General features: G+C 32.3%; 1 long non-coding RNA gene across 1 annotated transcript in view; it reads left to right on the forward strand.

Moving 5' to 3' along the window:
* Positions 1 to 12,152, forward strand: part of LOC118181804 (uncharacterized) — a 111,116-nt gene that overhangs the window by 94,420 nt on the left and 4,544 nt on the right. Inside the window, exon 2 of the long non-coding RNA XR_004756952.2 lies at positions 2,938 to 3,005. This is a non-coding gene — a long non-coding RNA (uncharacterized LOC118181804). The remainder of the gene's footprint in view (positions 1 to 2,937; positions 3,006 to 12,152) is intronic.

Here is a 12,152-nt window from a genome sequence, read left to right on the forward strand (position 1 = left end):
AAAGCAGATTTCTTGTAAAAGATTTTCTTTAATAAATAATCCTTTTTAACCAACAGTAATGAAACTGAACTTTTTCCCTGAAAATGCACTTAACTCAGCTTGGAGGTGTGACGGCAGGAATCAAAACAAGCTAAAATGCCTAATGATGTGTTAAATATAATGCAAGCTACAAATTCTATAACCAACATACAAAAAAGTATGGCATTATATACGTATTTCCAATACTGTAAAACGGAAATGCGCGCTTTTAAAAGCAATTATTATTTTATTAATTTTTTCTATCAAAATATATCAATATTATTAAAACGTACCACGTTTTTAACTAGCTCCTTTTTTCAAATTCTTAAAAATAAGATAATATTATCGAATAAATAAAACTTCATACGGCTTAATTAAATTTATATCGTACCAGACATGGCAGAAAACTGGATTCAGGTCCATAAAGACGTTTATAACTTCACATAACTAGAAGTTTACAGAAAGTTAATAAACTTCAGCTAAACTGATGACTACATTTTACTGCTCATAAAAAAACGCAAAAGATTTCAATGTTTGTATGAATAAACGAAAAATCGGTCTACTGTAAAACTCGGTTTCGTAACTTTTTCTAAAGTGGACTTAAAACGAAAACATTTAGCTTTCCCTTTCTGTCGATTTATTTAACATAATTTAATAATGAATACTTTTACACTAAGTAAACATTTTAATTTCGATGTCAGTTTAATAAACTTATTGAAAACATGTCTGCAGGAAGTTTCCTTTAATGAGTACATTTATTTCTTTCAAAAAGCCTAAAATTTTAAAACTTTCTTTATGAAATCAAATTTTTATAAATTAATCGAAAGTTTGATCTTTTTTCCATATTTCATATGAGATATTTCTATCTATCTTTTTCCCCCTTATGCAAATCTATCAAGAATGATACAAAGTCTTTTGCAACTTAGCAGCTGCAATCTTTTCGACAAAATTCTTCCATTAACATTTCTGCCGCTCCTGACCACCCCTAAAAAAGGGGAAGGTTAGAACAGGATCCAGAAAATGTGAGGTTTAGAAAATAAAATGTTTCAAGTATCGAAGTATGAGACGCAAACTCATTAAAGGAGCAGTTAAATTTAGAAATGATAAAGCTTCCTGTTTGACAGCATGAAGATGCTCTGAGATAACAGTCAAACACATAATCAGTATTTACCTTTCAAGTCTTATATTAAATGCTCCAATTCACGGAGAGCGTTTCATTAAAGCTTTCTTTGCGGACAAATGGTGACATTATTATCTTTGATCTTTCACTTGTTTCAAAATATGTCTTTCTTATTAAAAGGATTCATATTTAATTGTTTAAAAATGTCTACAAATCTTCTTCTACAAATTATAAATAAGGAAGCTAATTTAGATAATTGTAGTGTAAGATGTAAATAAAGTATAGGTGCATGTTAGAAATACTATTAAACGTGTTAGAAATACTATTACTATTACTATGTAAATATTTGCCTGTAAAAATGTAAATATTTTCTATGACTTATTTAATTGCCATATTTCATTAAGTTATTCCAGGAAAGATACAGCTTACATGGTAAGTTCAAAAACATGTTCTGTATTACTGTTGGAGAATTTTGGATGAATTTATAAAGTTAATATTTAAATTAACCAGTTATTTATAATTTCAGCCTTTACTACTCTTTTCAGTTTCAGGCCTACCAGCGGCCGAGCGGTAAAGACGCTGAACACTGGTAGTTTGGTCCGAGGTTCGAATTCGAGGTTCGTGATTTCCCCATGTGTAACGTGTAAACGAGCCAGTTCCATTAGAAAGTCCTCCATCCCTCCCTTTAGGCAGATAGCCCTCGCGTGCTTTGCCATAATTGAATAATCCAATCCAAATCCTCACTAGAATGTAAATGCGTTTAGCTGGCATTTAAATTTGAATTTCAGGATTTTAAGACAGAGCGTATTTCGGGCCTGCGCGCTGCGTTTAGTACTTGCCACTTTGACAGTTGTTAAGTTTCGGCTTTGCGTTCGCTGCAGACAAATTGATTTTGACGCTCCGGTTAGCATTACTGAGCCAGCTTAGAATATTACTTAAATTGCGTAGTCTTTGACTACTTGTCTACTTTTTAATTTGAATTTGACCGTTCCTTTAGTTAATCATTTGAAGCTGTGAATGCATTTATGTTCTATTTTCTGTTTAAATAAAAAAGGTTTCTTTAAAACCTTTCCAAGGCTTTTTGGTTACTTCAGACCTAGTAATAATTCGCTGTTAGAGGTTTTGGACAACTTAACTATTACCAGATCAAGGAAAACTTTACAAATGTCCAGAGGGAAAAAATTACACTTTCCTTAAGAATTAACAATTTATAAATGTTATGATATTACTCAATTCAAGTATTTTAAATAAAATTAATTAATTTTAAAATGATAAACCTATATTCCATACAACAATAAGTATGGTATTCAATATGATCACGCGAATAAAGATGTTAAGATATTACTCAATTCAAATAGTTTAAATAAACAATCAATTAATTTTAAAAAGATAAACGTATATTCCATACAAATAATAAGTATGATATTCAATATGATGACGCGAATAAAGATCGTTCGACAAAAACATTAGAAAAAATTGAGAATTTTTCAATTTACCGTATCTTTTCTAAGAAAACCGGTATATGCAAACATTGTAATTCGTATAAATCGTTAAAAATAGAAGTAATTATGTAGTAATAATAAATAGCGACCATAATTTAAAATATTCATAATTCATCTCTTTTACACTATACGTATAACACCTAATTTATCACATGTAATATATGTTTCAAATGCTCGTAATTTGCATTTGCTAACAGCCAAATATCAAATCTTTTGTTTATACAATTAGAGATATTGATTGATATTTTGAAATGACAATTTTTATTTTTATTTCTTTATTTGCTTGTTTGTATATAGCAACGCACATGAGAGATACCTACCTAATTATGTGGAGAATAACGTTGTGGAGGATTCCAACGGAAATGGTTCGTATATAAATCAAGCAAATTTTGATTTTATAAAAATGTTATTTGAGAGCATGTAGAAAAACTTTGTATAACAGACAGTAAACTGCAGTCAAATGTTTCAATAAATTCCAGCTGGTACATCAAAATAATCCTAATCCCATAAAAAAGAAACTGTTTTGCGAGCTATAAGTGTGCTCCAGAACACAGATTAAGAATTTGAAACTTTAAAACCTCGTGTTACTATTATTATTTACCATGAACTTTTAGTGTTATAGTAATAGAATTAAGGGAATATTAAGATAAGCTATATTTGATTTTTCTTTCTTTGAACTGTTATTCTTATTGATTGTGATCTTTGCATTTTAGAAATATATTTTTGTATTTTATATTTTTTGTATTTAGTATTTTTATTTTACAAAAATTTTACAATTTTAGTAACATTATCTTGTATATATATATTAGTACTTTGTTAGGTGGTGTTAACAATTTCTTCATTAAAAAGAAACATCCCCTTTCAATGTGAAATTATCCTCTGCTTTTCATTCAAAGTTTATCACTTAAAAATGATTCCAGACGGCATCATTTATCAATACCTATGATCTGCCTCTAAGACAGTATTAATATTGGAACATAAAAGAATGATTCTCCATATTGTAAGTCAGAATTATGGATACGCGTTTCAAATAAACTACCAGTGTTCATCGACTTTTCCGCTCGGCCGCTGGTGAGCTTATTTTGCTTAAGATTTACGTGTTTGAGCCTAAGTGAATAACCAACTTCAATGTGTCGATAACACACCAGAATTAATTACGAAATTTTGAGACTGTTAAAATGAGACTTTAAGGCATATAATAATGTTGCCATCCACCTGCAGTTGGAGAATTAAAAGACTGCTTACTGCAAGAAACCATACAGCAAAGATTTTCTGAAAGGAGAAGCAGAAGCAGCAATGCTGAAACATCGATAAGTATTAAAGAAACGTTCGCTTATAAGCCATAAAATAAGAAATAAAATAAATCTATATAGTGTTTTCAGTTCCTATAACCATAAAATTGTCATAATGATGGAAGGCAAGCCATATTTCTGACACACCTTTTAGTTACAATTTTTCTTTTAATTTCTTCACTGTTATTCTTGATCACATCTAAAAATAGTACTTTTGGTTTCACCTAACCAGATCTTTGTAATATACATACCTATGAACTATGTTATTCTAACCATGAATCATTACTTTTATGAATTCATAAATGAGTTATATTTTGTTTACCGTATCTGAAGGAAAGACAGATACACTCTTGAGAATGAGAGTTAATTATATTTCTTAGGAATAATATCAGATAATGATGCCAGTGATGCAATAGAATTTTATTTTGCTTTTGCTTTCATGAACAGCTTTCTGTCCATCAATGAAAGACATATTTCTGCTTCTTTTTCCAATGAGCACTTAAACTTAATATATGAGAAAGTTTATGTTACACACTTATTTTTTGACTAGATCAACATCTCAGCTTAAGGTTTCATAGCGAATTTCGGTCTTTAACGCGTTTTCAATCATAAGAATGATTTTTCCTGGCATTCATTTATTGTTCTATCTGCTGCCCAAAGGGATAGTGGTTAGTGACTTTGTCTACCGTATCGAAGGGCCCGGGTTCGAATCTCGGCAAAGGCATGGGTCTTGTAAATTTATAACATCTTTGACGCACTGGAGCACTCTTAAAATATGGGAAGCCGAAAGACCTTCTCGAGAAATTTTTGGTAATGGAAGACATATTGTAGACCTTCAGAATGCCCCACCCCCGGATTGCTTTCCCTCAAAATTGGGATGGAACTGGGCAAAATCGCACTGTCACCTGTATAGTGCCTAACGCTTTTGCAAACGGCTTTGTACTCCTTCTTCGTGGGCTTATTCTGATTAGGTCATACATGTGAGATTAGTCACAACAACAACTGTTCTATCTTAATTAAGTGTTGATTAATGAATTCAAATAAGTGATTTTGATGATCTTGGTTTTAATGAAGCGTGATACCTACAAGCTAATGTTTTCATTAAGGAAGAATTCTGTGACGTCATGAATAGAAAAACAGCGTGCTATTTATTGGCCTACAAATTAAATGTACAACACAAGCGCTTTTATGTCAGTAACAAACGGCTCCAGAGGCATATTTTACGGATATGAACTACAGCCTTGTTTTGTAGAATTTTAGGTCATATCATATCTAATAAAAGTATGATTGCTGAGAGTAACTGAACTTATATATAGATGTTTGGTAATACTTTTTATACACTACTGTTAAATTTAATGTCGCATTGCAACAAAACAATGTAGGGAAGGTGTGCTTCAATATAGCAATTAATTGTTTGCTCAGTTTAAGTTTAGTATTAATATTATTATTGTATTTTCATAATTATGTTTAATAACCAGTTTTATATTATTATTGCCAAAATATGCATATATAAAAATATTTTAAGACAACATTTATGGCATGTTTTTATTATGTAAAAAAAACAATGTGTTAATTACGCGTGCCCAATTTTACCACGCGAATGATTCACTTTTAAAACAATTCATTGCCTTTCTAACACAGACAGAAATACATAAAAAAATTCTGAATAATATGTCGAGGATGTTGACACAAGAAGGGAAGAGAAGCTGAACAACAGTCCCACCTTAAATCAACAAACTGGATTTAACATTGATATCCGAGCACTTTCTAAGACTGAGGTGGAGTTGGTTTAAGAAATATGGGTTTTCACTTTCACCTTTTAGTTAAATAAATAATTTCCTTCTCTCGCTTCCTGTTGAAGGAAAAAGCTGTAACATTGGAAAATTAGAGTTAAATATTTTTAGTTATAGCAAAAGATAGCAAGATGTGCTTAAAAAAGAAAAGTACTAATTAATTTTTGATACTAAAAACTCAATTTAAGTGAAAAGTTTTCTGAAATGTAACTGGTCTTACAGAAGAACTAATATTTGCAAATTGAAAAAAAAAAATACCTACATTTAAAATTACTATATTAATGCTTATTATTAAATATGCTTACAAAAATTAATACTTATACCAAAATTATTAGTACATTTTTGTGCTAAAAATGATTCTTCCGCTCTTTTGTTTAAAACAAAGAAGATTCTTATTTTTCAAGAGGAAAAGGCTCATATTCAATTTAAAGAGAATTAATAAACTGGCTGATTCTTTCAGAAAACGTTCAAAACCTTTTTTTGGGGGAGCAGGGTAATTTTAAATTGAGGCTTTTTTCTCACATTGTGCTGGGAAAGAATAAGAATTATTGCATCGAAAAAGGAGTTAAATTGCATTTATTATATAAGCCTTTCCCTGTGCCTAGAGAATTTACAGAAGTTTTAAGCAACGTTTTACTTTTTAGTAATTTGATTTTTGATAATTACTAGAGAGTAAGCAGTATTTAATGAAGAAATGATAACTATCAGTATTTTATTTTTATTAAAAATTCTTCAAGGGTAAAAAACATTATTCATATCTTGGTATTAAATAGCAGTAAAGCAATAGTATACATGCTTTTAAAATTCAGCACGACTTATGGCTATTGCTTCAGACATTCCATCAAATGGTGCAATCTTACCACACTAAAAGAAAAGAAAGAGATTTACGAAACCAAGCTCCAACTTTACACCTTGTTTAAAGCTCTCATTCCTCAAGATAAAGTTTTCGGAACATTAGCCACGAAAATGTCACATGCATTAAAGAGTTTCGTGCAGTATTACTCCAATCATTAAGATAGCACTTTTCCTGTCGTTATTTAGCTGCAACAAATCAGCAAGCATCATTATATGTTCATTAATCGCAGGTGTCTAATATTGAATAATAACAAAAACATTATTTTAGTGGAATGAATTAAAAAACTCGCGTGTCTTTGTCGATTCATATCGATGAGATTAGGAAAAATATAATGGTTCAACGAGCAGCCTCTTGATGGAAAGGAATATACATTATATAAAAGGAGAAAGCAGCGCTTCACTTGTTTTAGTGATCGGATCGACCAATACACCATTTAATGTCATAACATGAAGAAGTTTGCGATAAGTATAATTTTGATTTTGTTATTATGAAACGCACTTCAGTTTCAGGTAGTTTTCTCTTTCTCTCGCGTAACTGCCTTAGTGATTAGGGACAGTTATGTGAAAGAAACAGAAATCTATACAAATAACTAAATCAAACAAAGCAAGTATTAAAAAAATTGCTACTATTATCATATAAAAGAAAACCGCATTCTAAATCTTTTTATGACAACACTTTAAGTATACTATAAATTCTTTTAACAGCAACAAATTTGTATGATCTAATACAGCTTGCTTATTATATACAGAGAGACAGCATAATATCTATTTAGCGGTCAATAGTTGAAAAATATTTAATTAAAATATGGTAAGTGGAATATTAATTTGCTTACAGGTGGCTATCTACCTAACATAAAAAAAGTAAGTGTAAGATAAAAAATATGTAAATCAAAATTATAATTTAATACAATCAAAATTATAATAACTAACCCCTAATTCCCTTTAATTCTCCCTCTCCGTTTTAAACATTGTAATAACGTCTCTGAATTGCGTCATTTCTAGATCATGCATGGCCTGAACAGCGCTGATGACGTAATAATTGGGAACTGAAACTTTTAACTCAAACCAAAACCTTTCTTTTCGTATGCTTCCATATTGGATAATTACGTACTTTAGGTTCTGTCTGTGCTTGTACACAATTTCTCTTCCTATCGCAATAATATAAAAAATGTAAATGTTCTTGAATAGGCTCATTCTTGAATAGGCCAAGTGTACTGTGGCCACAAATGTCAGTCGCAAATAAAAATGGAATTAAAACTTGCTCGACTTCCAAGTTTTTTAGATATTACGAATTCAACATATTAGCAAACTGCTCAATAAGAATTCTTCCTCTTCAATACGAATTTACGATCTATCCCATATAGATATTACGCATCGACGCTGCTCCGTCTTTTCGTTGCTATTATTACATATATATATATATATATATATATGTGCGTGTGTGTAATAATAATACATATATATATATATGTGCGTGTGTGTAATAATAATACATATATATATATATAGAGAGAGAGAGAGAGAGAGTGGATGGACAAAAATATGGAAACACCTTGTGAAATGCATGTTTGAAAAGAAAGATTGATTTTAATGAAATATGTAGGTGGCGCTGGCGTTTTTGACTACTGACACTGACTACTGACTATACAACTTCGTAAATGTGCTAAACAGTTCAGTTGTTGTCAGAGTACTGTTATGTGAGGTTGTCATTGCATTATGTCAGAGTTAACAGACTTCGAACGTGGGCAAATTGTTGGAGCACGTATGGTAGGTGCTTCCGTAAGCAAGGTAGCCGAGGTGTTTAGTGTTTCAAGAGATACTGTATCGAAGATTTATTCCGCATATTTGAAAAGCGGAAAAACATCATCTGCTAAATCACAGCGCGGACGAAAGTGTGTCCTGAGTGATCATGACAGACGATCATTAAGGGCAATTGTGACGAAAAATAAGAAGACCACAGTTGCAAAAGTTACTGCTGAAATGAATGTTGTGTTACCGAACCCTGTGACTACCAAAACAATTAGAAGGGAGCTTCATAAACAGGGAATTGCTGGCCGTGCTGCAATTGAGAAGCCACTCATCAGTGATGCTAATGCCCGTAACAGAAAAAGGGGGTGTTTAAGTCATAAAGCCTGGACTATAGAGCAGTGGAAGCGAGTAATATGGTCTGACGAGTCTTCTTTCACATTGTTTCCCACTTCTGGCCGAGTTTACGTCTGGAGAACGCCATCTCAAGCCTATAATACAGACTGCTTGTTGCCAAGAGTGAAACATGGCGGGGGTTCTGTTATGGTTTGGGCAGCCATATCGTGGTTCTCTGCTAGCCCCAATAAAACTGTGTCAGGGCACATGACTGCCAAGACTTATGTGAACATTTTGGCCGATCAAGTTCATCCCATGGTACAAACTTTGTTCCCCGATGGTGATGGTGTCTTCCAAGACGACAAAGCCCCTGTTCACACAACTCACATTGTCCAGGACTGGTTTTCTGAGCACGAGGATGAGTTGTCCCATCTCCTCTGGCCACCACAGTCACCAGACCTGAATATTATCGAACCTTTGTGGTCTACATTGGAACGGAAAGTGCGTTCTCGTTATCCACCGCCAACATCGTTATCTGAACTTGCCACCGTTTTGCAGGCAGAATGGTATAATATCCCTTGGCAAACATACAGGAACTGTATTTATTCATTCCGAGAAGACTGCAAGCTGTTTTGGATGCCAACGGGTTTCCTACACCATATTAAGCAAAGAAACGTGTTTTTTTAAAGGTGTTTCCATATTTTTGTCCAACCCCTGTATATATATTGATTGATTGACGCTATTGATTTGCATATTTGATTAATCATATCTGTATATATATATATGTGTGTGCGTGTGTAATAAAAAGAAATTTTAGAAGTACTGCTATAGAACCGCATAGACGTAGATCGTAGAAACTCTGTTGACAAAGCTTTTAGGTGGCATATTGAAGAGGAAGAATTCTGATTTCGTTGAATACCGAAATGCCGATCCACTGTGAATAAGAAATTTGGCAGTCGAGGCAGATTAAATATTAATTTCTAGAATAAAGAGGAAATACCTTTTTAGCTTTCAAGTTCAGTAAAGTTTCAGATTCACAGAAAGAAATGATTAGGCATCTTATCGCTCATAATGTGAAATTCAATAATAAACCTTTGAAACCAAATCTAACTGCGAGAGAAAGAGCTACAATGCGCGAAATTCATTCTAACCCGGATATTATCATTTCAAAGGCCGACAAAGGTGGCCAGATAGTCGTCATGGATAAGAGAACTTACATTGATGGTGTCACTAAACTCTTAAACGAAGGACCATATAATCCGATCCCTAAAGATCCTTCACCTTCGGACTTATCAAAATAAAAACTGCGATCAAATCTTCGCAAATCATTTCAAGCAACTTAAAACATTCGCTTATCCCATCTGTTGCGAATTGTGCCAGATTATATGCTCTTCCCAAAATTCATAAAAGTGGTATTCCTTTCCGCCCTATTGTATCAAATTTAGGTACTGCCTCGTATCCTTTAGCTAAATATTTAGTGTCTAGATTTTCCACTCTATTAGACAATAACATTTACACCATAAAAAATTCAATAGAGTTTGTAAAAAAGGTTAAAAACATTTCTCCTAGTAATTTACTCATGGTTTCTTTTGATGTAAAATCATTATTCACCAATGTCCCAGTGGAGGGTGCATTAAGATGTCTAGAAACCAGACTTCGAGAATTTCATTTCTCTTGCATCGAAATTGATGAGCTAATTTCTCTCACTCAACTCTGTTTGAAACAAATACATTTTGTTTTCCAAAATAAATATTACAAGCAAACTGAGGGATTAGCCATGGGAAGCCCCCTCAGTCCCATCCTGGCTGATATCTACATGCATTACTATGAATCAAAATTGTTTGAAACTTTAAACTTCCCGGCATGGTTCCGCTACGTAGACGATACTTTTACCCTGTTTGAAGGTAATAAAGATGAGTTAAATAAAGTTCTTTCAACAATGAATTCTATTGATCCTGCTATTCAGTTCACTTTTGAACTTGAGACTTGCAATTCTCTTCCGTTTCTCGACATTCTGGTCACACGTAACACATCCAACTCCAGTACTACAGTTTACCGTAAACCTTCATCGGTTTGCCTTCCACCACACTTTAAATCATGTCATCCGACTAAACAAAAGTTAGCTTCATTTTATTCCTATGTTTTCCGTGCTCTTCAAGTTTGCTCCTCTAAACTAGCCCTTGATGAAGAACTAAATTATTTAAAAGCAATAGCTATTGACAGGGGCTTTTCACCCAACATTATTAATCAAGCAGTTAAAAAATTCTCATCTCAACACACTAAAAGCCACACTCTTATTTTAGGAGATTATAAAAATTCTGTTGTCATTCCCTTCTTTCCATCAATTAGCTATAAAGTTGCACATATTTTGCAGAAATTTAACTTTCGGGTTGTTTATTCTCCCATCAATAAAATTCCAACTTCTATACTCAGGGACCCCATTCCGGATATGAATTCCTGGGGTATTTATAGGATTCCTTGCCAGTGTGGTTTAATTTACAATGGCCAAACTAAGAGAGCCTTAAAATTTCGCGTCAAAGAACATGAGGCATATGTTAGAAAAAAGGAAACACAGAGGTCTTCTGTTGCTCAACATTGTTGGTCCGAAAATCCCACTTTCAATTTTTCTGCAGCCAAAATTATTCAAAAAACATCTTCCATTGGAGAACTGGATTTTCTAGAGGCATTTCACATTCAAAAAAATCTTTCTGTTCTAGTTAACGATCCTAATTCCAATCCAAATTTGCCTTCGGCTTTTAGAGAAATTATGTTTTAGTTCTGGTTTCGCCAACAGATGGCGCCACTTGCTTATTCTTGTCCAGGCTTTCTTATCTTATCTAATCATTATTTTCTATCTTGTTCATTTGCGGTTTTGCAGCTGAAGATGATGGTTCGGTAAAACCATCGAAACTAGTCCTGTGAAAATTTTGTAGGTATAACGCTGATTTTTGTTGTTTGACTTCTGAATTAGGAAATACCTAGTTTAAAAATGAGGAATTAAAAGGCTATTATTAAATTATAAAGCTCTTTTACATATTTTTATCTTACATATATATGATTAATCAAACATGCAAATCAATGCTGATTAAACCCATATATTATTATATCGTTGCAAAAACTTTCAATGTAGCCAATATTATGATTTTAGCGTTCTAAATTGCTTATTACGTTGATTAAAAAGTTTCAAAACAGATTTATTTATTCAGGACAGGTGAAATTACAGACCCTGTAATATTGTTTCTTCTTCCAAACAATCTTTTACTATTGAATTATAATTTTACAATATTTTATGAACAATTCAAAACCCTGCAATAGGCGGTTTTGTGATATTATTAATATTGGTCATTATATTTAGATTTTCCAATTAATTACTATGTGAAATAAATATTAATTCATCTAATTATTTTAGTTACAGTTATTAAATGGTTGTTTTATGTTTCTTACATTAGTGACGAACGAATTTGTATTTAATATTTTACTTATAGCGAAT

The sequence above is a fragment of the Stegodyphus dumicola genome, chromosome 2 (genome assembly GCF_044657685.1).
Source record: "Stegodyphus dumicola isolate Sdum_Otavi_A_Nest chromosome 2, ASM4465768v1".
In the NCBI taxonomy this organism is placed as follows: domain Eukaryota; kingdom Metazoa; phylum Arthropoda; class Arachnida; order Araneae; family Eresidae; genus Stegodyphus; species Stegodyphus dumicola.